The sequence below is a fragment of the Tupaia chinensis genome, unplaced genomic scaffold, assembly GCF_000334495.1.
Source record: "Tupaia chinensis unplaced genomic scaffold, TupChi_1.0 Scaffold000214_1, whole genome shotgun sequence".
NCBI classification, from domain to species: domain Eukaryota; kingdom Metazoa; phylum Chordata; class Mammalia; order Scandentia; family Tupaiidae; genus Tupaia; species Tupaia belangeri.
This window is the reverse complement of record NW_006159689.1, coordinates 180,711-192,671: the sequence shown is the minus strand read 5'-3', so window position 1 is coordinate 192,671 and position 11,961 is coordinate 180,711.

Here is an 11,961-nt window from a genome sequence, read left to right as displayed (position 1 = left end):
CAGCAAGGCCGAACAGCAGCGGCTCCTCCCGGGAGCGCAGCCAGCGTGGGGCTGTGATGTTAACCGTACCCTCGGCCACTCGTGGGCTGGCAGCCGTGTTTCTCCACTGTTATTAGTGGGCCGTTTTTAACGATAGGCTAGGTTTTGCTGCTATAACACATGGATCTCAGTGGAAAATTCACACAGCGGAAGCTTATTCTGTTCCCTGGACCCCGTTTTGATGTTCCTCATTGGTGGCTCTGCTCCAAGATCAGTCAGAGGCCAGCCCCTTCAGTGCCATGGTTCTGACGCTGGGCCCCTCGGGCTGTTGGCAGGTGCCCTGCCTGTGGCTGGCTGACAAGGAGAGCCTAGCGGCGCGGCCGTGTGGGATGCCGAAGGGCCAGGCCCCCAGTGGCACCGTCACACGTGTTGTGTGTCGGCGGCTAGAGTGCAGACCAAAGTCCAGAGCAGGCATTAGCTCACGCCTGTGCGTCCCAGAGGCTCGACTCAGAGACCTGGGGCTCTGTGGTCTGGACTCGCCTCGGGTTCCAGCCCCAGAACCCTGGGCGAGAGTGGCACCTTCACACGTGTTGTGTGTCGGCGGCTAGAGTGCAGACCAAAGTCCAGAGCAGGCATTAGCTCACGCCTGTGCGTCCCAGAGGCTCGACTCAGAGACCTGGGGCTCTGTGGTCTGGACTCGCCTCGGGTTCCAGCCCCAGAACCCTGGGCGAGAGCCCTGCTCTCTCCGCTAGCCGCCCCACTCTGTCGCACCCACGCCCTCCCGGGCGCCTCTGGCTGTGGGCACAGCGCCCTGTGTGTGCACAGGTGGGAGGAGAACCCGCTCCTCAGCAGGTGGAGCGTCCTGGACGCTGCGGGGGGAGCCCCGGAGTGGTGAGAAGAAGACAGGGCCCTGGCCCTTCCTGCAGGAATGACGGCTTCCCTGAGAGGAAGTTGCTTTGGTTCCATCTCAGGGGTCCTCTGTCCCCCACGCCACCCCACCTCTGTGCAGACCCTGCAGCTGCTGACACATGGCCTCCCAGAGCACCCCCCGCCCGTGTCTGCCCTGTCACAGGCCCCACCAGAGCCGCCCTGCGAGTCCCTGTGTTAGGCTGGATGTGAGGATGCAGGGCGTAACGGGGCATGGGAGTCACACCGTGGGGCCCCCACCCCAGGCTTCTAGATGGCACAGGTGACCCGGCCTTTGCAGTGTGTGTCAGCGGGGCAGTGGGGCCGGGCATCGGGTCTGGGAGGCTGGCTTGGGCCGCAGGGAGCAGCTGGGAGAACGGTGGAAAGAGGGGCGGAGTGAGAGTTAAGGACATGGTGGCCCCGCCGGGGGCAGATGGCCGCTGCCCTGCTGTGATGGGTGACAGTGTCTGGACACACGCCCCTGTGCATCTGCCTCCAGCCACCTGTCCTGGGGTGGGAAGGGGCAGCCGGCCACTCTCACCCGTGTCCACCTTCCCTTAGGGGCTGTTCCCGGGTAACTCTGGACTCTTGTCCTCTGGGCCCGAGCCAGGCAGACTTCCCGTCCAGGATAAAGTCCTCTGTGGTCACAGCGGGCCCAGGACAGCTTCCTGCCAGAGGAGCCTACGGAGCCCGGCAGGACGCCCTGCCTGAGCTGGCCCCGTCTCAGCCGCGCCTTTCCACGGCACTTGCCAGCAGCCAAGCTCTTCGCCCAGTGGCTCAGTTTAATTCAGGGTAAAACCACACATGCAAGTGCAATCCCCACAGGGGTGTGGGTTCACGAGAACAGGTGCGTGTAGACGGATGCACTTCAGCCCATTCACCCACGTACCTGGCCCCAGAAGTGGAGACTTAGAAGTCCCCCACCACCCGACATCACATTCCAGGACCTCACAGTACACCCGCCCTGGCCCGCGCCTCCCACTCTCCCTCCCGACACACTGGCCTGAGGCTGGCTATGGACTCTGCAAAACCACACAGCAGAGAGAGTTCTGGTGGCCCCGGCCAGCACAGAGAAACCAGGCGTTCTGTCCCCGCGCTTTCCCAGGGCCCGTCAGAGTCTCAGATTCCAGCCATGCCCTTGACGCTTGAAGAGCCACCGATTTCCAGACAGGCTGGCAGAGGGCACACGCTAGTCTCCGTCAGTTGACATTGTATGGGGGTGGCTGCTGCCCAAAGGGAGTTCTGGGTGATACCAACCGGAGGTGGGAGTGAAAGCCAGAGGGGTCTGTGAGGGTGGGGATGGGAGACGACAATCGGGGAGCAGAGGACCTGCCTGCCACCCGCCCCCAGGCCGAGGCTCTGGCCCACACCCTGTCCTACCCCTGGAGTCAGTCTGCCATCAGCACCAATGATGACAGCCAGCCACACCCGTGCATGGTGGCCTGTGCCGACTTTCTCCTGTGGCCGCGGGGGCAGGCAGCACAGTCCCTGTGGCCGAGACGAGCGAACTGCCTGGCCCTGGCCAGGTGCCCACTCCTGTCATGCAGCCAGTAAGGAGGGTCCTGGCCTCTCAACCGCGAGACCCCAGGAGAGGGGGTGATGCAGCACATGAAGTAGGCCCTGGGCTTAGACGCCCTCTCCCTCACGCTGGGGCCTGAGGCAAGTCAGCTTTCTTCTGCCTCTGGTCTAACCTGTGAGGCTCTGGCTTCAGCCCCCTGCCCCCAGGCTCCTTTAGGACCCCTTAAGCACAGCGCGTTCTTGGGTGTCACCCACGCCCGTCGAGGCCGGTACGAAGAGCACTTGGGAACAGCGCAAGTCCCCAGGGAGTGCGGTGGCTGGTGTCTTCCTTGGCAGAGGGTGGCCAGGCTGGGGCCTCCAGGACTCCACCCTGCTGCCTGCTCCTGTGGGAGACCGGGCCTTCCTTGCATTCCTACCTTGTCTCCCCGGCCTGGTGAGCGTGGGACTCAACCTTGCCTTTGCATTCCTTACATCAAATAATTTCCATTCTCCCTCTATGCACTAGTTTCATTTTATCTGCATGAACCTAGCTTTTATTTCTTTGCTTGATTATTTTCTTCTTAATTTTTTTTTTTTGGAGAGATTTTTGCTATAGGGCGTGTGCGCTCGCCAGACAGACAGAGAGAGACATAGAGACAGAAAGCGAGAAATCACCCCCCAGGGGGGATGGTCACGCCGCAATCCCTTCTCCTCCATTCTCCTCTCGGGATCTTGGGCACGCACGCACACGCGCCCGGCGTGAGTTCTAAGCCACCGGGTCCGGGACGCGAACCGCGGTCGACTATGTGGGAGTCCAGCGACATAGCCATTACGCTAACTGCTGGTTCCCTGATTATTTTCTTCTTGAAGCTCAGGGACTTTCTTGGCAAAGGAAGTCTTCACTACCCCCCTCACCCCTTTTAGGAGCACTCCAAGCAGCTCGGATGTGGTTTAGGCCAAGCTGCAGAGGCTGTGCCTTGTCAGAGGAAGCCTGTTGGTGTCTGGGGCATACTCTCCCCACTGGAAGAGCCATGGGGGACCATCTCTCTCTCCTGGGCCTGTCTGCTGTCCAGGTAATCCCATTTGGTTATTGAAACTTTTTCTAAGTTTACTTTTTCTAAGTTTATAATTTTTAGAAAATTATAAAAGTGTTTTCTAAGTATACAAAAGCATAATCCCACCATTCATTCACTTTTCAGAAGATGATTATAATATAAAATTAATAAAAAAATATATATATATCACTTTTTTTTCCCTTTTTTTTGGGAGTGGTTTTTGCTATAGGGTGCATGCTCAGAAAAACAAAACAGAGACAGAGAGATAGAAAGAGAGAAATCACCCCCCGAGGGGTGGCCATGCTGCACTCCCTTCTCTTCCATTCTCCTCTCAGGATTTTGGGCACGCACGCACACGCGCCCGGTGTGAGTTGAGGCCACGGGGTCTGGGACTCGAACCGTGGTCGACTACATGGGAGTCCAGCGACACAGCCATTACGCTAACTGCTGGTCCCATCACTGGGGTTTTGTGAGGGTTAAATGAATACACAATTAGTCACTAAGATCCATAACTTGGTAGGATTACTAAACATTAAATAAATGCCAATAACGGTAATTTTTTATTACTGGCTATTTCTAATACTCTTTTAACTGGGAAACTTTGGAAAACATAAAATACTTGCCTTTTTAATATTCCATATTATGTGAAAGGAGTAAATTTATTTCAATTATTTGAAATACTGCATTTTCTTAGTAATGAGAATTTTATCATTATTATACATACATATATGGGCAAATCCTATATTTTTAATTTGCTACAGGGTGCGTGTGCTCACTAGAGAGGGAGAGAGAAGACAGGGAAGTGAAAGAGCAGCCTCCATTCTCCTCTAGGGATTTTGGAACACATGCACGTGCTTCTAGCATGTTTTTCAAGCTGTTGGCTCGGGAACTCAAACAGTGTGGTCAGCTATGTGGGATACAGTGGCCTTAAACTTTGAGCCACCTGCTGGCCCTGTCTTGAATATTTCATATAAATTGAATCACTGAATATGTAACCTTTGGCATCTGGCTTATTTCACTTGGCATAATGTGTTCCAGGTTCATGCGTGTGTGGCATGGTGCTATGCTTTGTTCTCCATGGCTGAGTGTGTCCCTCCTGATCTGCTATGCCACATTTTGTCAATCCACTAAGAGACATTCGGTTTTCCCAATTTTTGGCAGTTGTGGCTGTGGTACTGTGCATATTTGTGTGCTTCGGTTTGAGCTCTGTTTCAAGTCCTTTTAGGAAAATGCCTAAGAATGGAATTGCTAGGTCCTGTGGTAACTCTGACATAACTGGGGAACTGCAAACCATTTTCCCCACAGTGGTGGTATCGTTTCACATTTCAATCAAGAGTTCGAGTATTCTCAAAACTTGTTTTTCCCGTGTTTAAAGTTCAGGCCATCCAGTGACTATTCAGTGGTATCTTAACATTGTTTTTATTTGCATTTACCTAATGATTAATGATGCTGAATATCTTTTCATATGCTGTTGGCCATTTGTATATATAATTTGTATATATAATTAATTATTATTTCCATGTTTGCAATATGAGCTGTTTGGATGTTGGTAGGGATTACATTGGGTAGTATAGCTATTTTAACACAGTGAGTCTTCCAATTCATACATATTGAATATCTTTCTATTTATTTAGGGCTTTAATTTCTGTCACTAATATTTTGTAGCTTTCAGTATACAAATCTTGCATCTCTTCCTAGGTTTATCCTATTTTAATCTTTTTGGTGTTATTATAAATAGAATTACTTTCTTAAATTTCTTTTTCATTGTTATTGTATAGAAATATCTTATTTTTATGTATTGATTTTATATCTTGCAATTTTACTGAATTCACTTAACAGCTTTAATAGTTTTTGTGGATTCTTTAAAATTTTGTGAGTAAAGATGATTTTATTGTGAATAAAATTTTTACTTATTTCTTTATAATTTAGATACCTTTTTTATTCTTTACTTGTGTCTTAAAAGTTCTTCAAGTATGAGTCTCTTGTCTGTGGTATATATTGCAAATATTTTCTTCCAGTTTGTCAATTTTCTTTGGCTTTGCATATAGTGTTTTTCCTTTGAAAATTAGGATTCATAAATATTTGTTTAAAATATTTGTTTAAAAGTCTTGAGTACTCCAGTTTTTTTTTTTTTTTTTAAGTTTGCTATAGGGCATGCACACTCACAGTAGAGAGACAGAGAGAGAGAAAGAAAGTAAAAGTGAAAAAAGCTCCCCCAGGGGGGATGACCATACCACAATCTCTTTTCTTCCACTCTTTTTCAGGATTTTGGGCACATAACTGTCATGTTTTTCAAGCCCCCTGGTCCAGGACTCAAATCACACAGTCGGCCATGTGGGATCCAGTACTTTAGGCACCATGCCACCTAGCTGGCCTGAGCTCTATAGGTGTAGTTTTGCTTCTTTTCTTCATGTATTCGGAAGGCCACTCTACCATGTCCCATATTACCAGTTTAAATCTGTGTTTAAATTGATTTATTTAAATTCAGTTTCAGTTTCCTAGCTGGATATTTCTTCAAACAAAAGTAGAGCAGAAAAGAGCCACACACGTTTGAACAGGAGATACAAAAACTGTCACTTTGTCTGTTGGAGACATCAAAGACAGGTTACCTTTATTTTTGATTAGTATGACATTATTTTTCAGTACTTTGTACTTACACATTTTACTTTTCTTAGCCACTTTTACACATCTATTTTTCCCTTGTCTAACTGCATTGCCTTCAGGCACGATGTCCAACAGATCGCCTGGATACTACTTTAAGTGTCTTGAGACTCGGGGCTGATGTAGTCTCTTTTGGCAATGGTTTCAGATCTTAGACTTCGTCGTTAGCAACTCTTTTCTCTTCCCTGTAATCCCTCCTGTCTGCCCCTGTACCTTGCTTGTCTCAAAGCACTGTGGCAGGGTAGGGCAGAACATTGGTAGGGAAGGGTAGCAGGGGACTTTGTCCTGAGACTTGGTGAATTCTCTGCGTTGGTTTACAGTTCCTTTGAAGTTCTGTTATTTTCTGCCTTCAAGTTATGTTGATGGTGCGATGACGCAGTTATATTTTCCTTGTTCTGTACTGATTTAGGAAGGTCTACTGGGAGACATGAGACTACATGGCGCCATTGTCTTCTGCTATTGACATTAGTGGGACCCGTAGATGGCATAATGGTTATGTCACTGTACTCCCACAGTTGACTGTGGTTTGAGTCTCAGAACTGGCGGATTAAAACTCATGCCAGGTGCATGTGCATGTGTGCCCAAGATCCCAGGAAGAGAATGGAGGAAAAGGGATTGTGACATGGCCATCCCACCAGGGGGTGATTTCTTGCTTTTTGTCTGTCTCTGTCTTTCCAGTGAGCGCATGTACCCTATAGCAAAAATCTTTCTCTCTCTCTCTCAAAAAAAGACATGTTAGTTATACTTTGAATATAAAATAAGATGTACAGTTCAGTAAGTTTAGAAAGTTCTTTTGTTCTTGTTGATTGGTTTAGTTGAAAACAGAATTCCCCTGTGTAAAACAACAATTTTGGTCTTTTCCTCACACTTTTTTTTTTTTTTTTTAAACAGTAGCAGAAATTAGGAAGGCAATTAAAATAAGCGAAGAGCAGAAATGGGGGTGCTGTGGGTAGGCAAAGCCAGGTTCCACCTAGATCACCTGAATCTGAATGTCTGGCTGTGGGCCTGGGGTGAATATTCTGATTCACTCCTCCCACCATGATTCCAAAGAGCAGTTAGGGGTGAGAACTGCAGAGGAACCTCAGCTTTCAGGCCACCTCACTAGTGGACCAAAGACAATTGCTTTACACCACTTGGAAGGCTTGAGATCAGCTCGGTGGGTCCACTGTGTTCTCCCATGGGTAGTACCTTCCAGTACTCACAGAAAGACGTCTCCAGTCAGGCTGTTTATTGGTACCTTTCTCTCACTACCCTTACAGTTAACCTCAGCTGCTGCCCACGTCCTGTCTGTACGTCCCATAGCTCACTGTCACTGATGCCATACGGTATGAATATCTATCGATAAACTCTCTACTAGCTTTGAAGAAGTTGGTTTTTCAGTTCTTTTAACTGAAGGTGCTAATGTTTATACTTTTAAAAATATGCATAACAGTAATTCTTTGCTGACTTGGGCCCTCACCCGCTGTGTGGAGGTTGTGCACACAAAAGCAAACTTTGATGAGTAAGTGAATATACCCATGAAGGAAGTAAGTCATGGAAGGATACAAACACAGAAAACTCATGTTTAATTCATATATGGAAAGAGCTGGGCTCTGCCAGAGCTCAGTAAAGTAGCTTCCCCAGGAAGAGAAGGAAGAAGAGGGGAGTTGGCGGTCGGCTGCTGGCCCCGCCTCTGATGGCTGATTTGCAACTCCGACTCTCGTTAGCAATCGGGAAACCCATGTAAGACGTTATCATTTCTTTGCACAGGTCCGCTCGGATGCATCTCTTCATTTCAACAGCGATGTCACTAATACCTGCAAGAACCACACATGAGACTCCACTCCTTTTCCCTTTACGTTCCCTTTCTACCTGTACAGACCAGGCTGGAGTGAGAGCTAGGTCATCCAGATTATGTCCTGTAGCAGAGCCTGTGGGACGGAACGGTGCCTTCCAAACACAGGGCCTCCAAATCCTGAAATCCCCTCATGACCTCTGTCAGTCAAATACCGGTCTAACCTTATTTAAGTGAGCTTTTGGTCCAACCTGTATTCTCACTTAAGGATCTAGCACATGCTTTTACAGAATTTATGCTAATTGTAGCAGGAAGTCCTAAGGTCTTTGTAAGGACCACCCTGGATGCTGGTTTTCAGTCAGTTGATGCTTCTGTTTAACTTATGGGTATTCGTGATTTTAAGGATGTAAATCTGGTCTCCTCTCATTCTTGGTTTACCCGTCAAGGAATAGTGGTAGCTCTAATCCCAGCCTTTCAAGTGTCCTCAGACACGTTCTTTACACGGCAGACACTAAGTTCCTGATGATTTCACCTCACCCTCTGCCAGTGTCAATAGCAATGTAGTGATTGCCCCTTTAAGGCAAAGAATTACTGTTATGCATATTTTAAAAAGTATAAACATTAGTACCTTCAATGAAAAGAACTGAAAAACCAACTTCTTCAAAGCTGGTAGAGAGTTTATTGATAAATGTTCATAAATGAATGCATGTGAAAAAGCCAACTGCGGGACCAGCAGTTAGCGTAATGGCTATGTCGCTGGACTCCCACGTAGTCGACCGCGGTTCATGTCCCGGACCCGGTGGCTTAAAACTCACGCCGGGCACATGTGCGTGCGTGCCCAAGATCCCGAGAGGAGAATGGAGGAGAAGGGATTGCGGTGTGACCATCCGCCCTGGGGGGAGATTTCTCACTTTCTGTCTCTCTGTCTCTGTCTGTCTGGCCAGCGCACGCGCCCTATCGCAAAAACAAAACAAAACAAAACAAACCTCTCCAAAAAAAAGAAAAAAAAGAAAAGGAAAGGAAAGAAAGCCAACTGCACATATTTGCAGAGTCAGGTCACAGACATGTCCTCATTTCTAAGAGATCTGGGAAGAAGATGGTTTCTCCTCAACCCTATCTTTGGAACACATGCCCATGAGCTTGTGAGAGAGTGCGCTTACGCTGAATCTACAGAATATGGCACCCTAGGAAGGTACCTGTGTTTACGATGCCAGAGAATTCAACGCACTTTATTTTATCTGCTGCACACCATTTGAGCTCCGTATCACATCTTCTTCTCTTCACTGCAAAGCATGTTGGGCACTTAAACCCACTGGAGCTGAATTCATCAACATTTTTCTCCTCTAGGTCTTCTATTCTAATCTCCCAGGAGACTGTTAAAAAGACAAAAGACAGAAAACTGGCTGGCTATTTAATACAAGCAGGCAAATGCACCTATGCTCACAAGAGAGCCCCAAACACTCCTCACCCCCGCATTCCCCACCTTTTGAATTCATCCAGCTCAACACTGAAGTTACCACACAAGCTCCCTTATGGAGCTTACTTTCTGATAAGAGGGAGATAAAAACCAAAAGGACCTCCTCGCCCCACACGCTGACCTTTGCTCTGCAGCAGAGCTACAGTTCCACCTTTAGGCCCCTGGCCAGCAAGGGACGTTGAGGCAGGGGCACCACTGCCCCCCGCCCTACTTCCAGGCTCCCAAGACCAGGACCTAACCCCCTAGACAAGTAGGCAGTTTTTAATTCTTCTCTTTGCTCTTCTTCGTTTTGTTAATACCCTCTTCCTTGCCCCACAGACTGGCCTTTGCTCTGCAGCAGAGCTCCAGTTCCATCTCCAGGCCCCGGGCGAAACTGTGTGCGGTGTGCGACTTTTTCTTTATTCTCCTCTGTTCTCTTTTCTTTCCTCTTATATTATCCTCTCCTCCTCGCCCTCCACCCTGCCAGAGGGATTAGATAGGTCTAGAATCACAGTTCCGAAATTCCCCAGTATTGTAATGTTCCCTGGGATCCTCCCTTGTACTGAACCACCTGTGAAAAGGGAGTTCTGTGTTCTTCAGATACCTGAATAGAGTACACCTTGAGATGACATTGCTAACACAACGGAAGAGAGACTTCCACACACATCAATTCACAGCAAAACGGAAACACACTTGCTCCTAGTCGAAGAAACGTTCTCCTAAGATGTATTCCAAAGTGAATACATCTTCCAATGGCTAGGAGTCGAAGAGACTCAGGTCTGAATAAACCAGGAAATACGTCTCCATCGAAGGAACAGAGTAAAAACAGAAAGGAAAGGACACAACACGTCAGACGATAATGTTAGAGAGATGACACAGGGCAGGCAGCTAGTGCAAGGCAGGGCTGCAGCTCATAGGGTGGGCAGAGTGGGCCTGGAAGGTGGCATCCTTTGAGTGGAAGCCTACAACAGGCCCATTCCCAAACACGTGCACAGAATAACCTGGTCTTACAGCCATGGGCATGTGACACAGCAGGGCGGGATGTTCCAAATGGGCCCTGACGGACAAGCTGCCACCTTGCCTCCTGCCACTCTGCCTTGGGGCTCCACAGTGAGGTCTCAGTGACAGCGAAGGTGGCCGGTTCTTTGGCCTCCATCCAGATGTCCCCACTACCACCTGCTGTCATGATCCAAGACGGGGCTTGACCACACCACTGAGAGGTGTCCCAGATCAGAGCTGGGAGTGCTGGGAAGTACGAATGAGGACGTGGAAGGCTGTGGAAGGCTCAGGGCACGGGGAAACAGAAGCGGCAGCCATGACACTCATTCGCAGGGCTCCGCAGGGTACCACAAGGCACCCAGCTGGAAGGCCTTCCCACCACCAGCACCTCCACTGACCCACCTCTTGCTCTCTTGCCATCGTCCTGGGGTGAATAGTTGGTGATGCCAGGGGGATATGCCCCCTGGGACCTGGACACCCTGTCCCTACCTTGCTGGGTGCCGAGAACCCTGGAGTTTCTTGCTCAGACAGACGAGGGCTAAGCGGGCAGTTCTCAGAGGTGGTGGGCAGAGCCTGGGCTCCCAGGCACTTTACCGGGAGGGGAAGGTACAATGGGCAGAATAGGGGTGGGGACCAGGACTGGGTCTCTCAGGGCTGCTGGTCCAGGCATGGAATTCCAAGGAGTATACTCATTCCAGGCCTTTTAACTCTGAAGGGATAATTGTCCAGGGAAGAGGATGAAAAATATTTTAACATTGTTTAACATAGCTTAATGTAAACTCCTTCAGCACTGCCCTACCCTGGGCCTGGTAAATGCCAGAGCAGCCATCTCTCTAGCCGGGGAGGGGCAGGAGTTTGGGGGCCAGGGGCTGGCTGCCCCGGATGTGAGGACATGGAGAAGCAGGTCCAGGGACTCCCAGGTGGGTTTCAGGCGCTACCACCCTAGACCCAGGGCTAACCTGCCCAGCTCTTCCTGGAGTGTCTTGGGTAAATCACGTCTAAAAGTAACTAAAAACAACAGAGAGCCAAAGTAATTTAAAAACTTAAAATACTCAATACTTAAGAGGTAACTAAAAAGAACTAAAAATCCCCAAAAAGAATTCCAACTGTTACTACGACAAACCTCCCAAATCAGTTTCCAAGCAAGGTCTCAGATGCCCTGTGGTGTTAGATCGCAGCGCACCAGGCCACCCCGCGGCTCACGGCCACTCCAGGGAGGGGACCGAGCCCCGCAGGGACAGCTCGGCGAGGCCGGCCAGGCCGGGGGCAGGACAGAACAGACCGGGGAACAGATGGGGAAAGGAGAAGGGAACGTGAAGGTCACAAGCCGAGAGGAGCCTCCCTGTTGTACCCAAGGCCTGTCCTCATAATAACGTGGTCCCCCGTGGTCTTCCGCCAGATTGGCGCAGAGGCAGGAGGCGGTGAAGAACGACCCTCGGCGGGACGGGCAGACACTGGGCTCCCACGCGGTGGGGTCCGTGGCCTGGGGCTCAGGCCGGGTGTGCACGCCCAGGGTGTGAGGGTGGGGTGGGTTCTCCCTGTCTGTCTGTCTGTCTCGGCGAGCGAACGCGCCTTGCTGCAGGAATCTCTTAGACCCAAGTTTGCGTAACATGATGCCGGCCGTTCCTCTCCCT